A 16,110-nucleotide genomic window follows, 5' to 3' on the forward strand; every position below is an offset into this window, starting at 1 on the left:
TGTGCCAGCATTGGCCCTTAACTTAAATAACTCCTCTACCTCCCTGGTATTTATCCCTGCAATGTATTTATAGCGAGCAATCATAACTCAGCCATTGTTTTGTTAGGCTAAACAAGCCAGGTTCCTTAAGTTGCCTCTCATAAGGCAAGTTCTCCTTTCCTCTGGTCATTCAAGTAGCCCTTCTCTGCGCCTGTTCCAGTCTGAATTCATCTTTCTTAAACATGGGAGACCAGAACTGTACACATTATGCCGGATGAGGTCTCACCAGTGCTTGATATAATGGTACTAACACTTTCCTGTCTCTACTGGAAATACTTCGCCTGATGCATGGTATTTCTGCATTAGTTTTTTTTCGTGATCGTATCATACCAGTGGCTCTTAATTATCTGTGATCGACCAATACACCCAGGTCTTTCTCCTTCTCTGTCACTTCCAACTGATATGTCCCCAACTTATAGAAAAATGTGCATTATTAGTCCCTCAGTGCAGGACCTTGTACTTTACACTATTAAATTTCATCCCATTTCTATTACTCCAGCTTTCAAGGTCATACAAATATTGTATAATATTCTGTTCCTCCTCTGCATTGGCAATATCCCCCAACTTTGTGTCATCCACAAATTTTATTTGCAGACTCCTACTTTTTGTGCCAAGGTCATTAATGAAAATGCTAAATAAGACTGGTCCCAAGACTGATTCCTGACCTCCCCAACCATTTGGAAAAACATCGGCCAAGAGGGGGCTGTCATATCCTGCCAGGGAATTAGTATGACCTCTTGCCATTTTGTGCAGGGGATGAGGTTGAAATAAGACAGTATAATCAACTAGGGACATTTCTGCCTCCCCCTCTGACCTGACATCATGGGAGCTAGGCCACAGAACCCATTATTGGAGTTAATTTCCACAAGATCAATGCACAAATAGGAACCATCTGTTATATAAAATGCTAGCACAATCTCCATCCATAACCATGGCAGCCCCCCACGCTCCTGCCTTGATAGTTGGGGCATTTAAAGAAATGTAATATATTAAGAAGTCATGGTAGTGGCAGAGCAAACAAATTATTTGTGAGTATCTCATCTCCGATGACATCATTTCTCACCAATCACTGGTGCTCCCCAAGCTATGATCCCCATCTCCTGTTACTACATGACAGCTCGCCTCAGATTACAAACTTTATCTACAAAATGCTATTAGAACAGGTGAACTCTGGAGGATCCCAAAGCAGCCTCAGGCTCAATCAGTTCAAAGTATTTCCTCCCACTCCTGCCTGGGATAGAATGAATGTTAATTGGAATACACTCTGAAAGATGGAGAACCATTCTGTTCAAACATACGCAAAGCTGTTATTAAATGCTAATTTTATGCAAGCAGGTTAGCTCTAGCTTTGGGGAGGGACTAGCATGGTTCAGATAATTCTCTCCTTTTATACTCTGTAACAATGAATTCTAATATCTTGACTAACATCACATGAACAAAGGATGGATCCTCCTCCCTATCTGCTTATTTACAATTGCCATCACATAGCTGCATGCTGTAACAACTATAAAAGACTCTTTACTAGAGTTGGGAAATAGCTCCTCGCTATTTAATGGCAACACTCCCAAGACTGTAATGCGGAAAGGCTTCTATTACGGGCACCTCTCCACCAACTGGGTTCCATGCCAGACTCACAACAAAGTTCTACTCAAAGAGAGTGAATAGATTCCTTTACTTCTCACCACCACTGGCCTCCTTCTAGGTTTAGGTTGCCATGCACACATCATGGCCTGTTCTCAAGTCCCTCCATTGGCTCCCCATTAGTTTTTGATGCCAGTTTAATATTTTTGTCCTAATCTTCAAAGCAATTAATGAATCAAGACAAAACTATATTAAAGACTGAATTTTAATCTATGAACCTCTCGCTCCCCTGGGACACTGCAGCTCACAGAGCCCCAGATGAAGCACATAAACCAGGGCATAAAAGCATGCTTGGTCCAGGGTATCTGGTTATGGAACAAATTTGCAAGAGGAGATTAGGTGACTCCAGAGTCTGACCATCTCTAGGAGGAGCTGTAGAGCTTTCCTTTTTGAAAAGACCCTTCCAACATAAGAACAACACTCACAACAACGACACTCTTTTCCATGCAAAAAAAATCCCAACTGACCCCCCCCAAAAATACCCTGAACAAAATCAACCAAAACCCACAATCAATCAAAAAACCCACAAAAAAACCTGCAAATATTCCTTCCACCTCAGATGCTCCTCTTTGATAGTACCCGCCACGTCTATGAACATCAGACTGGATTTTCACAGGTCTCGAAGGGAAGGAGGGGCCCAAATCCCTAGCTCAGTGAGAAGAGCAGACTCATAAACCTCAGACATGGTCTAGCCACTAGAGGGGGACAAAGAACCAGACTGTGTTAATATACCTTACACAAAGGAATGACAAAATCTGAAGGGATAAAAGGGTGCAGTCCAGAGAACTCTTTCACAGGTCAGCCATGTGAGCCAAGTTTCCCTTCTTTCCAGCTGCAAGCATTTCCCCCAAACACAAGGCTGTGTATGTGTGTGTGTGTGTGTGTCCATGTGTCCTGCAAAGCACACCAACCAGCCCTGCCTCTTCCTTACACACCCACACACTCCTGCTGCTTCAGGGTCACCCCCCTTTCCCTTTTCTCTAGCACTTCACCTTGCAGGGTCCCCTGGCTCAGGGCAGCAGAAAGGGGGAGGGGAGGAGCACCAGTGGGGGCTAGTACCCCCCAATGGAAATATTGTGGGGGCTGATCTATGTTTACACTCCCAAATATTTCCTCTGTCCCCAGGGAGGGTGTGAGATGGGGCAGCCCTCCCCCATTCCTCCTTCAGCGCAGCCCTCTTGGCACTGGGGAGAGGGGGCACCTGGAGTCAGAGGAAGAGCCAGGCAGGGCAGGGCCAGAGTAGAGATGCATCATTTCAGGGATGGGGGCAGAACTGTGTCACCTCCAGGGCAGGAGCTGCTGCCAGTTGCGTAAAAGCAGCCTGCAAGGTGGGGAGCAGGGAGCCAGGCAGGCAGCTGCCCTGGGTCCCCAGAGTGGGGACACCAGGCCTCAGCAGCTGCCCGGACTGCACCGTTGCCTCAGCCTGCCCAATTGCCAGGCATGCCAGAGCTCTGGATGCTGCCCAAATCCCCTGCGCACCCCAGCTCCCTTGGCGCACACCCTTAGCCCCAAGCCTGAGCCCCTCCATTGGAGACTGAGCTTCTACCGCCCCTGCCCCGGCTAATGCAAGCCCAGCTGTGTGCGGCAGAGCACCCTGTCAGTAACCGGCCACGGTGGGAAACTGGCTCCGCGCTGCTGGTGACGCCGCGTGACGGAGACGGAAGAAATCACAGAAAGGAAACGTAACGATCTGACACATTGAGAAAATGACATTTTCTTGCCCTGGGAACTGTCGAACACCAGGCAGGCTGGTGAGATGAGGAGACCCTTTAAGGCAACTATTCCGGGGAGTGTTTGTTTCATACACCCTGAACCTGAGTGTTGGTGACAGCGATGCCCAGAATCCTCTCCTGAACGGCAGCAGCTTCACCAGCACTATTCAGACAGTTCTTCGCTGCAGGCCTGTGGGATTTTCCTACTTCTCCTCTGCTGACAGAAACTCAAATCAGACTCAGTATCCGAATCGCCCAGACACTCAGGATGCCAAGTTTCAGAGAAAGGAGGTAAGCAGAATGCAGCAGAAGGCAAAAGCTTGACTCAACCAGCCACCATCCAGTCAGATTTGTCACGGTCATTCGTATTTGGCAATATCCTGCATGTGAGCTTGTCCTTAACGCTAGCCTTCACGCAATGGCGTATTATCACCGAGGCCGACAAGGCCTAGGGCGGCAAATTGTCAGGGGCAGCAAATTGATCATGGCAGCATTTTTGTCATCGCGCCACTTTTGCACAAGCCCACTGCCTGTCAGATGCCTGTATCGTCGCTTGCTCGTATCGTAACCGCGCACCAAACCAAAGAATCAGTGACGCCGCGATTCTACAACCGTGGCACGTCTTGAAACCCGCATGAGGGCGCGACGCCATTTAGTAAACGTACTCGCGACAACTCTAAACGTTAATAATGTGACCAGAAGGAAGAAATGAAGCGGTTCTCAGTTAAAAAAAAGGCTACCCAAAAGAAAGAAAGGGAAAATGAAATGACAGCAAAAATGCGCAAAATCGATTCCTTTGCTGTATCAGTTAGTGCCGTTCACAAGTTCGTATGGGGGCGGCAATTATTTCAGGGCCTAGGGGCGGCAACATCATTAATCCGCCACTGCCTTCACGTTTACTTTGGGTCTCGGCAGAACAGCCAAAGACCAAGGACTGAGTTACCCTCTCTTCCGGTCCTTCAGGAACATTTATAGGAGAAGGTGGTGGACGTCTGCACCACTCAGGAGATACCTTTGCTGTGGATAAAACAGAGGACTTCCGTCTGCCCCATTACACAGATGCAGAATGCGGGCTGAAGAAGATGGAGCCCAGTAAGCGACTGTAAGGTCGCTCCCCACGATGCACCACCTAAGAGTGGGGAAGGGGTGTTAGTAGCTAGATCATTACTTTCAGTGGTTCTAGGGGGAGCTTTCCAGTTGTCCTGAACCAGGGAGCCTTCGCCAAGCAATCAGGTCCAGGAAGATCGCTATGAGCTGATGTTTGAAGGGGAAGTTATACAAGTCAAACAAAAAAAAGCCCTGGGATTTATACTATATACTGACCATTTTTATTCGCTCTCCACTGCCGTGGCTATAGATAGTGAGGGCTTCTTCCCTCCACAGGTTGTCCACTTGAGCCAAATCTGATCTATGTTCCCAATCGTTTGCGCCTACACATTTCTCCCCATTATGTTTTCCATGCGGAGCGCACATTGCTCTTCTCGTCATATATCGATCCCAAATCTATCACAGCATCAGCCTTGTTCAGCAGAACCACTGGGCATAGCATTAGCTGAAGCACAAAGGCACCGCTGCATACAGCCCAAGAAACCAATGGCTAATTACTGCAGTACCTGCTGCTAGCAGGAAGGCTGCTGAACAATATCGAGTCAGAATCCCTGTTTTCAGATGGGTATTGGTTTCTGATTCGATATCCCTTTGGGACTGATATTCTCCCAGCCTAGTCTGCAGCCAAATGTGTATTTTGTTGAGAGACTTGAGCAAAAGTCCTTCATAGAAAAAATACCTGCCCAAAAGTGTTGCTCTTTAACAGACAGCCCCCACAAGCCTCCATCTGGAAGGACTAAGCTTTGGAAGTTGGAACTGGCTGGAGACAGCCCTCACTAAGCAGCAGTCCAGACGCTTCAGGGGAAGGATGTTGTTGCTGCATTTGGAAACAGAGTGCTGGGTCCATTGTTTGGGTTTGCTGGGGGCAGCAAAGGCCAGGAGGTGGATGGGGTGCATTTAAATGTTCTGTAGCTATATATTTAGAGACCCCCTGCAGCTACAGGGTGGCTAGTTAAGAGCTCTGTAGCATGGGGGTTCAATCCCCCACACTCACTCGTAAGCTGTCCAGGATGGACTCTCACAAAAGCTCTGGGCCTCCCTTCACAAGTTCATGCTTCTGCAGAGCTGAGAAGCCTGGGAACCCCAGAGAGTAAAAGCTTCTTGTTCATTTTCTCCCTCTTTTCTCTTCCAAAGAAACTGTGGAATTGCAGTGAATGAACCTGTGACTGCAGCTGCAAGGTTTGTGAATGCAAGTAAGGGTGAATGCAGCATACGGATACACAGTCAAACCGTCAGAAAATGTCCCGTATTATGGCATCCTTGCCTATTTACAGAGTTTGTTTTTCCAATAGCTCTGTATAACTGTAAGGAAAGCAACGCTTATGTTAAAAACTCCTAGAACAAGATGTTCACACTTGTGTGCCTAAAGTTAGGCACAAGGTGGGGGAGGGAATATCTTTTATTGGACCAGCCTCTGTTGGTGAGAGAGACAACTTTCAAGCTACACAGAGCTCTTCAGGGCTGGTCTGACCAGCAGAGCTCTGTGTGGCTCGAAAGCTTGTCTCCCTCCCCAACAGAAGATGTTCCAATGAAAGATATTCCCTCACCCAGCTTGTCCCTCTTAATATCCTGGGACCGACACACCTACAACAATACTGCATAAAGTCAGGCACCTAACTCCCCATTTAACCACTGAGTGAAGCTCTGGACACACCTCTGAAAAATAATGACTCACCAGTCTCAGAGAATTTCTCCAAGAAATGCTGCTCTGGCCATGCATTCCCAGAGTGGCATGTTTAGTGTTTCTGGCTTTGCTAGGCCTTTGTTACAGAGATATTTATCTAATATTGTCCCCATATAATCTATCCCCTAAAGCTTGTCATGAAAGGTCAGACATTTCTTTCACTGAATTTGCTTGAGCCTGAGCTTACTTAGGTCACTGCCAGATTTTCCTTCAGGTTTTTTTATTACGTTATCAAAAGCAAACACATCATAAAAATCCTCAAAGGAGACGGACTCATGAGCTATCTATACAAGCGCAAATGATCATCAGGGTTCCTTTAAACATAGGGCCTGGATAGCTGCTGCACCCACTGACTCTCAGCCACAGGACTTTTCGGTGCCATTGGAACGCTCGAGCGGATCAGCAAGATATTCTCTGAGCTGCTATCACCTCTGGAAAATGGCATCGGAAGGATTTCTACTAAATTTAGTGAGCCAGAAGCCAGGCTGGGGAAAAGAGATACAAAAGGGGCAGGACTTAGACAGCAAGACCAAATTAATCGAAAACCATGATTGATTGGCAGGAGATATTTCAAAGCCAGAATGGAATGCAGAGAAAAAAATCAAAGAGCCAAAGCAGAAAACGAGGTAGGTGGCTCTGCAGAGAAAGCCAGCCACACTGACTTGCTTTTATAGAAAATCTTGTGTCAAGGCTTCTGAAGGAGCCTATCCTTGCTGTGAGGAAAGAATCATAGAATATTTGAGTTGGAAGGGCCCTTAGGAGGTCATCTAGTCCAACCCCCTGCTCAAAGCAGGACCAATCCCCAATTTTTGCCCCAGATCCCTCAATGGCCCCCTCAAGGATTGAACTCACAACCCTGGGTTTAGCAGGCCAATGCTCAAACCACTGAGCTATCCCTCCCCCCGAAAGCCCTTCAAAGTCCCCAGAGAAGGAGCACCATGCTCTGAAACCTTTTGCCTTGTCTACACTGGAAAAAGGAGTCTTGTATTGTAGCCACCACCACCAGGAAGAGTGCAGCTGAACGGAGTAACTGTGTAAGCACAAATGCAGACAGGGCTGAGACACCTTTGCCTGCTCTGAGTGAGTTTTCATAACGTGGCACTAGGAATACCTAAGCCCTTCCCCAATGAGCAGCTCTGCATCAGTTCTGCGGCACCATCACCTGCTGCTGCTGTAATCAAGTACTAAATCCTCTGGTGTAAACACATACTAGCTAATCAGAGGAATCAAGCTTGAATATTGTTCACTGCACATTTGTACCAGGAATACACTTTAAAGGAGTCCAGCTGCCATTTCCCCCAGATCTCAGCCCAGCCACCGAGGCAAAGAGAAGTGACTTTGCTCATCTGAAAAAGAATTTTGTGGAGAAAGGAACGGAAGCCTCCCACTTTCTATGCAGCAAAACTCAGTTACCTGTGATGAGAAGGCACATATATTCTGGAATCAGACATTCACATACAGATGACTTGACACTATGCCAGACATTTCTCAAAGCAGGCTGCAAGACACAGAAAAAATTAACAAATACTAAAATCCAGGCCCTGCACTTGCTATGATCTTGCCCCACCCCCTTTGTCAACATTTTTGCCCCCCTGCCCTTGCTGGGGAAGATCATCTCAGTCTTTGGCAACCCAAGGTTCTTTCACACAGTGTGCCCCGGTATATAGTGCAGGGATGGATCTGCATACGTGCTCTCTTTTACATCAGCCAGAAGTTACTAAACTGCTGGAGCCAGGAGTCAGTGGAAAAATAAGGCATTGGTACTCTTCCAAGCCCTGTCCACAAGATAAGCTCTGCCCATGAGCTGCCACTCAAAGTAGATTGTCCAAAGTAGACTGTCCAATCCAGGCCCTTGCTCTAGAAAGAAGAATGAGTTATTTTACAGCAGCTCATCTTTTATGGTAGCTCAGGTATTTTCCCTCCCTTGCTCCCCACTGAGCCATAGACACAGCCACCAGAATTATGAGCAGATAGTTGAGGAAAAAGAATGAGCAGGGAAGATCTCGTTTGGCTGGGCAAGGGTGGAGGAAGGAGCAGACGCCAGGAGAAGGAAATGGAGTCAGGAATTCTGGCTGTTGGAGCTTCGGGTGCCAACTCCGAGCACAGCTGGCGAGGGCAGCTAGGCAAGATAATGCATGGTGATTTCTCCTATTTTATCCCAAGGTAAATCACTTCAAATCTGAGCAAAATATTGTCCCCTAACCACAGAGCACACCTGCCAAATGTAAAATGGAATTTACCTTTATAGAGGAATTGGGGTGAAGGGGGGGCAAGACTAAGATCATGATAGAAAACAAGTTGCAACTTTAGCTATGGAGGCTGTCACTTCGCCATAACTAGAGCACAAGGCTCCACCCTCCATCTAGTGACAATCACTAGCACCAGGAGCATCCAAACCAAAGCCCTGATGGCGACCCATTTACATGGCATGCCGTAGGCCAGTGGTTTTCAAACTTTTTTTCTGGCGACCCAACTGAAATCAATCGTTAATGCCCGCAACCCAACGGAGCTGGGGATGAGGGGTTTGGTGTGTGGGAGGGGCTCATGGCTGGGGCACAGGGCTGGGGTGAGAGCTGTGGAGTGGGGGTGGAAATAAGGGGTTCGGGGTGTGGGAGGGGGCTCTGAGCTGCGGTAGGAGGTTGTGGTGCAGGAGGGGGTCCGAGCTCTGGGCTGGAGGTGCAGGCTCTGGGGTGGGGGCGGGGATGAGGGGTTTAGGGAGAAGGAGGGGGCTCAGGTCTGGGGCAGGGGGTTGGGGTGCGGAAGGGGGTCAGGGCTCTGGGGTGGGGGTACAGGCTCTGGGGTGAGGCTGGGAATGAGGGTTTGGGGTGCAGGAAGGGGCTCTGGCTTTGGGGGGCTCAGGGCTGGGGCAGGGAATTGGGGTGCAGGGTTGGGGTGCAGGCTTACCTCGGATGGCTCCCGGTCAGCGGTGCTGCAGGGGTGCTAAGGCAGGCTTCCCACTTGTCCTGGCACTGCAGACCGCACTGTGTCCTGGAAGTGGCCAGCAGCAGGTCCAACTCCTAGGCAGAGGCACGCAAGTGGCTCTGCGCAACTCTCGCCCACAGGCACCGCCCCCCTGGCTTCCATTGGCCGGTTTCTGGCCAAAGGGAGTGCGGAGCCGGTGCTCGGGGTGGGGGCAGCACGCAGAGCCCCTTGGCCCGCCTGCCTAGGAGCCGGACCTGCTGCTGGCCGCTTCCGGGGCACAGCATGGTGTTGGAAGAGGTCGGGACTAGCCTGCCTTAGCCAGACAGCACCGCCGACGGGACTTTTAATGGCCCAGTCAGCAGTGCTGACAGAGCCGCCGCAACCCAGTACTGGGTCACGACCCACAGTTTGAAAACCACTGCCATGGACAACCATGAAACAGCACCGCTAAAGAGCCACTGTGCAATATGCCTTCTGCTCCACAGGGGCTGAGGTGTCGCTGCAGATGCCATCAAGCGCTGAGCCCCGCCACAATCCATTGTGTTGTGCTCACTCACACACAGTGCGGGGTGCCTGTGTTGGACAACGTATTGATTTCTTGGCAAGTGAAGAGTGTTACACATGAGCATGTGGCATATGGATAACTCTAAGCCACCACTGGCCTGTGACATCCCATAGAGCTGCATTTTGAACTTGGGTCTCAGTTAGCAAAAAGAGATGTAAAGTCACATGGAGGGAGCCAGCTCCCAAGAGGTCACACGCCTGGTCACACACGTGTGCGTGGCAATCTCTACACCAGTGCACTGTTCCAAGGAGCAGGGCAGGGCAAAGGTTCCGGAGGAAGATTTGGGACAGCTGGCTCAAGTGGGTGAAGAAGAGTGCTTGGGGTTCATGTAACTGGATGGGCAAGTAGAGGGGAAAGGCTCGCTGGGCATACATGGGTGAGTGGGGTGTGGTGTAGTGTGAGAGGAGCATGGGTGCAAGAAATGGGGGGCCAAAGGGCCATTTCCTTCCCACACACTTATGAGAACCTGAACTCAGCAGGGGCACAAGTGGGGAGGGCAGGTGGCCTAGCCACTTCCCTTTGTCCCCTGACCTCAGCTGGGCGGCATCACAGCAGAGTCTCTTCCCTGCCGGCATGATGAGGGGCAGCTGGGCCTAGACACCCGGTCACAGTGCCACTCATACATAGCTCATTTTGATTGCTTTGCGCCCCCCCGCACGCACACACTTTTGCAGTCCTTCTGGTGCTCATGGATGGGAGAATCATGTGTCGGAAGGATAGCCTCCCCACTCCTTCCAGCATCACCTGGGGTCTGATGTCCATTGCTCGCATCTTGTCCCACCATTTGCACCAGTGCAAGGCGGGTCTAACGCACAGTCACCACAGAACGGGAACATTCCACATGCACTCTGCACTGGGGTAAACCACTCCACGAGGTGCAGGGGGCAGAGGGTTAGGCTTGCTGGCTTATGCAAGTGCATCCCTCCTCCCTTGCTCCAGAGCGCCTCTGCTGGTCCAGCCCCTTACCCCCTGATTCAGACATGTGAGGAATGAGTCCAGAGTGGAGTTTCCAACTCCCCCTTCCTGCTTTAATAACTTTGGTTGCCTGCGTGCACTGGGCTTGATTTTGGGAACCTTAGTCAGGCAACGCCCCCCTTGGTGCAGTAGGCATTACAGCAGAGCCAGGCCTGCCGGAATGGGCCCGCACTGCGTTCCATTCCATTCACCCGCACTCAGCTCAGCAGTAGCACACAGACAAATGCATGAAGAGCGACACGAAGACAATCACCACAACCAGTGACTTTTACAGCGTGGCTTCCCAGTGAGGGTGGGCCTCACACACGCTACTCTTCTACTCAGTGTAACTAGAGCAAATAGTTTAATCTAGCCACCCACCAAGGACAGGTAGACCACTTGTTTTCAAACTTTTTTTTCTGGCAACCCAGTTGAAGGAAATTGTTGATGCCCGCGACCCAACGGAGCTGGGGATGAGGGGTTTGGGGTGTAGGAGGGGTTTGGGGTGTGGGAGGGGCTCAGGGCTGGGGCAGAGGGTTGTGGTGAGGGCTGCGGGGTGGGGCCGTGAATAAGTGGTTTGGGGTGTGGGAGGGGCTCAGGGCTGGGTCAGAGGGTTGTGGTGAGGGCTGCGGGGTGGGGCCGTGAATAAGGGGTTTGGGGTGTAGGAGGGGGGCTCTGGGCTGGGGTAGGGGGTTGAGGTGCAGGCTCTGGGGTGGGGCCGGGAATGAGGGGTTTGGGGTGTAGGAGGGGGGCTCTGGGCTGGGGTAGGGGGTTGAGGTGCAGGCTCTGGGGTGGGGCCGGGAATGAGGGGTTTGGGGTACAGGAAGGGGCTCTGGGTTTGGGGGGGCTCAAGGCTGGGGCAGGGGATTGGGGCACAGAGTTGGGGCGCTTAGGGTTTACCTCGGGCGGCTCCCGGTCAGCAGTGCAGCGGGGGTGCTAAGGCAGGCTTCCTGCCTGTCCTGGCACGGCGGACTGCGCTGTGCCCCGGAAGTAGCCAGCAGCAGGTCCGGCTCCTAGGAGGAGGCGCGCAAGTGGCTCCATGAGGCTCTCAGCTGCAGGCACCCCCCCGCCCAGCTTCCATTGGCCGGTTCCCGGACAATGGGAGTGCGGAGCCGGTGCTCAGGGCGGGGGCAGTGTGTGGAGCCCCGTGCGCCCCCCCACCTGCTGCTGGCTGCTTCCGGGGTGTAGCGCGGTGTCAGAACAGGTAGGAACTAGCCTGCCTTAGCCAGGCAGCACCGCCGAAGGTCTTTTAATGGCCCGGTCAGCGGTGCTGACCAGAGCTGCCATGACCCAGTGCCTTCCATTCCGTGAGCCAGTTCTGGGTCGCGACCCACAGTTTGAAAACCACTCATGTACACAACAACCACCCAGACATATTCTGAGGCTATCTCACTTGAGCCGTGAGGCACATATTTTGATCGGAGCTTAGTTACAAGACACGTTTCAAGGCTAGGGGAACATTACAGTCCTTTCCAGTTATGGCTGTGGGTGCAAAGGCACATTAACAGTGACTGTCTTTCCTCCCTCCCCCCGGAATATGACCCGACACCCTCAGTCGGCCACACGCCAGTAGTCTACACTGTCTTTTGTATAGATGCCTTTATCATCTTAGGAAAGAATCCTGTGATTCGTTTGGCACACAGACTACACATTAATCATTTATACACACACACACTTCATATTTTTATATATTTAATCACGGAAACATTTTAAAATATTTAAAAACTGAAACTAAAAATCACTGAAACAAACTGGATACAACATGGAGGAAATTTGTCAGTGCACAATAGATCTCTGCAACCTTTAATAAGAAGTTACTTAAACTTACAGCACTAAATGATTTATTAATTGTCTTCTAATCCTTCTCAGCTATACTGGAACCAAGAGTGCAGATGTATTTCATCTGCTGTATCATAACTTCTCCAGTACCAACCAGCGTGGCTGCCGTTAATGATTCGGTCAATTTTAATTCTGGCCTGCAGCTCCACAGAAATGACTTGCAAATGGCTAGAGACAGGCAGTTACTGCAAAATTAATATAAGCTATAACCAACGGGAGGGTGAGGCCTAACTCACATGAAATGATTCACCAGGACATGCTGCAGTTGAAGTTAATTTTACAGGATCCAGCCAGGTGCTCATTTTTAAAGAGATATTACATTTCCACGCTATAAAATAGCTATTTTAAGACAGCCAGCTAAGGTTTGTATGGGATATTGTTTCACAAACTAGTCCTCCTGGTTTCAGATGACATCACCCAGATCTCTATTTAAATTTACCCATCATATAAATAAATAAAAACGCTCCCGTTTGAACACAGTAGAAACATAATGCACATGATATGCATAATTCAGATAACTGAGGAATTTCTATTACCATTTTATCTATTTATCTTAGTGTCAGTTATGTATTTAAAGAAATAATAATACAGCACCCAGTACATACATGGCATTTTACTTCTAAGTGTTTTACAAATGCAGGTAATTAAATTAAATGCCAGCGACTGAAAATGAATTCAGCAGTTGCGGGAGTGGCTCAGATCTGGTCATGGCACATTACCAATAGAGCCGCTCTTGCTAACACTTGTAGCAGGGAAGCCAGCTTGGGACTCTCTGCACTGTTGCTGGTTCTTGCGCTATTAAAGCCCCAACCCTGGAGACCAGTAATTTGGTGAGAATCTCAGCTTTCTTTTTTTAAAAAAGTAAGTTTCTGGCCCTCCTGGTTGCAGATAACAGAGTAAAAACATGGCACATGCGTGACCTAAAGGTTCAAAACAACAGACAGGAAATAAAGAGAACCCAACATTTATCATCATTTTGAAATCTCATGATTTTAAGCCAATCTTGTGATTTGGGGAGGCTTAGGTGGATAACACTGCTGCTATGTTTAGCTCACATTAATGTTGAGGGGTAAAGTCTGCCAGCCTTACTCACGTTGAGAAGTGTACACTCCGTGAGTAGTCCCACTGAAATGTCAGGTCCAAGATTCTACTCGCTGTAGGTAAGGCTGAGAGAAGTGGGTCATAAGATTATGACAGCTTTGTAGAGTCAGGTCTCCCCTATGACTGTTAGGCTGAACAAGGGCCAAACCAGGGAGGCACTGTGGTTTAGTGGACAGCATGCTGGACTGGGAGCCAGGATTCTGTGTTCTTGTGCCTAGCCTCAGGCAAATCATTCATCTCTATGCCCGTTCTTCTGGGTGAAACTGTTGGCCTGCCTTGTGCAGGTCAGACTAGATGATCAGAATGGTCCCTTCTGGCCTTAAGACCTATGAACTATCAGCCAGGCTCAGCATTTCCCTCCGAAGGGAGAAAAGGGTGGATTTTATTTTGATATTTTTAAATCCTGTTCCTATTGCAGCTATTGCAGGGTTGCCTCATCCAGCGATAAACTCTGGGGAGGTGGATGGCTCCAGAGCCTGGGATGCAGTCATGGTGATAGTACCCAGCACGAGGCCTCATTTGGAAAACAGCTGAAAATACTGAGCAGGCAGCTAGCTAAGAGAAATATTTGTCACCATTTTTGTTGCTCACACTTTCCTGCTTTTAGGGTCACTACATATTTGCAGTTTACAAAGTGTCAACCAAAGGTAGCTTTCTGCTCATTTTAAATTGATTGCAAATTGTTAGAAGATTTTTGTGTTATTTTTTGGAATGTCAGTCTGGGTTGATTGGCTGTGATTGGTCAGAAAAGTCACATGAGCTAATTGGGTTCTCATTTCTACATTGCCATGGTGAGTGAGCGACTGCACTTGATCTGCTGTCTGAGCCAGTCAGAAAATCATCTCTTGGTTGCAGCAGTGCCATGTGCTTCTGACTCCTGCTGCAACTCCACCAGCCTCTGTGTCCAAAAGGCAGGGGCTGGGCCACAAAATTCATGAGATTTTTAAAAACTTGGGGGAGGGGTATTTGTCTTCTGGCATCTGAGCCTTTTCAAGCTTTTCTCTCTAATCATGAGGGTTAGAAACGTTATTTTAAAATGACAACCAAGATTGGAGGACAGGTTTAAAATTCATAATGACCTTGACAAATTGGAGAATTGGTCTGAATTCAACAAGATGAAATTCAGTAAAGACAAGTGCAAAGTACTTCACTTACGACGGAAAAGTCAAATGCACAACTACAGAATGGGGAATAACTGGATAGGTGGTCGTACTGCTGAAACGGATCTGGGGGTTATAATGGATCACAAACTGAATACAAGTCACCCACGTGATGCAACTGCAGAAAAGGCTAATGTGACTCTGGGGTATATTTACAGCACTGCTGTGAGTAAGACACAGGAGGTAGCTGTCCCACTCTATTTGGCACTGATGAGGCCTCTAACTGGAGCACTGTGTCCAGTTCTGGGTGCCACACTTTAGGAAAGATGTGGACAAATTGGAGAAAGTCTAGAGGAGAGCAACAAAAATGATAACAGGTTTAGAAAACCTGACCTAGGAAGAACAGTTAAAAAACCCAACATTTTGTCTTGAGAAAAGAAGACTGAGGATGACCCGATAACAAGAGCTGTTAACAAGAGCACGGTGATCAACTGTGCTTCATGTCCACTGAAGGCAGGACAAAAAGTAACGGGCTTAATCTGCAGCATGGGAGTTTTAGGTTAGATATCAGGAAAAACTTTCTAACCCTCAGGGTAGCTGAGCTGCAGAACAGGCTTCCAAGGGAGGTTGTGGAAACCCCATCATTGGAAGCTTTTGCAAACAAGTTGGACAAACGCCTGTCAGCGATGGTCTAGGTTTACTTGGTCCTGCCACAGAACAAGGGGCTGGATTTGATGACTTCTCGAGGTCCCTGCCAGCCCTGTATTGCTATGATTCTGATATAAAGCACATGACTTCAGGAACCAGGGCCTTAAGAAAAACACCAAATATCGCAAGAGTTGGCAATCCTGCCGCTGCTGTAATTGGGAGTAGGACTTGTCTGTCTCCATTTTATTCTTCTTCTAGCCAATAAACCAAATTCAAGTGTATACATGTAGAGCTGCCATTTAAGTCAATGGGAGCTGTGTCTGACTATGGCAGGGCCGAATTTGGCACAGAGTGTACAGCAGATAAGGGCTGGCAGTGCCCTAGGAACATGGTGGGGTCCTGGTAACAAACAGGTTGGCTGATTGGTGGCACAGCCTCACCAGAATGCAAAGCAACACTAACCACAATGCCCTGAACCTCCACCTCACTTTCCTCACTGCAGGTCCCCAGGATTCCAGCCTAAACTCTCCAGCTCCGCCCTGGGAGCGTGCTGCAAACCCACTGAGAAGGGAAGATGGAGAGCCACCGTGGCAGGACTAGTCACCTATGGACAAAAGGCTTTCTCAAAGGGGAAGGTTTTGCAGCATTTCCTAAAGCTTCTGATGCCAGTTTAAGGCCTTGGTGCCAGTGATGGGCTAGGGGAGAAGCCCACTACAGAGCAAAGGCCCACACAGCCTGCTTCTGTCCCCTTGGATCGCCTGCAGGACAGTGGCCCCAGGTCGCACAGCAGCAAGCTTG

At 49.2% G+C, this 16,110-nt stretch overlaps 1 protein-coding gene across 8 annotated transcripts in view; it reads right to left on the minus strand.

Annotated features, from left to right (window-relative positions):
- PKNOX2 (PBX/knotted 1 homeobox 2) overlaps positions 1-16,110 on the minus strand; it is a 691,764-nt gene that overhangs the window by 620,776 nt on the left and 54,878 nt on the right. Inside the window, exon 1 of one of the 8 annotated variants that reach the window (XM_073320712.1) lies at positions 2,235-2,255. The exons of the other annotated variants lie outside the window; for them this stretch is intronic. The gene's annotated coding sequence lies outside the window, so the exon portion shown is untranslated. Of the gene's footprint in view, positions 1-2,234; positions 2,256-16,110 lie in introns of those variants that run through there. 8 annotated transcript variants of the gene reach the window in all.

The sequence above is a fragment of the Lepidochelys kempii genome, chromosome 22 (genome assembly GCF_965140265.1).
Source record: "Lepidochelys kempii isolate rLepKem1 chromosome 22, rLepKem1.hap2, whole genome shotgun sequence".
In the NCBI taxonomy this organism is placed as follows: domain Eukaryota; kingdom Metazoa; phylum Chordata; order Testudines; family Cheloniidae; genus Lepidochelys; species Lepidochelys kempii.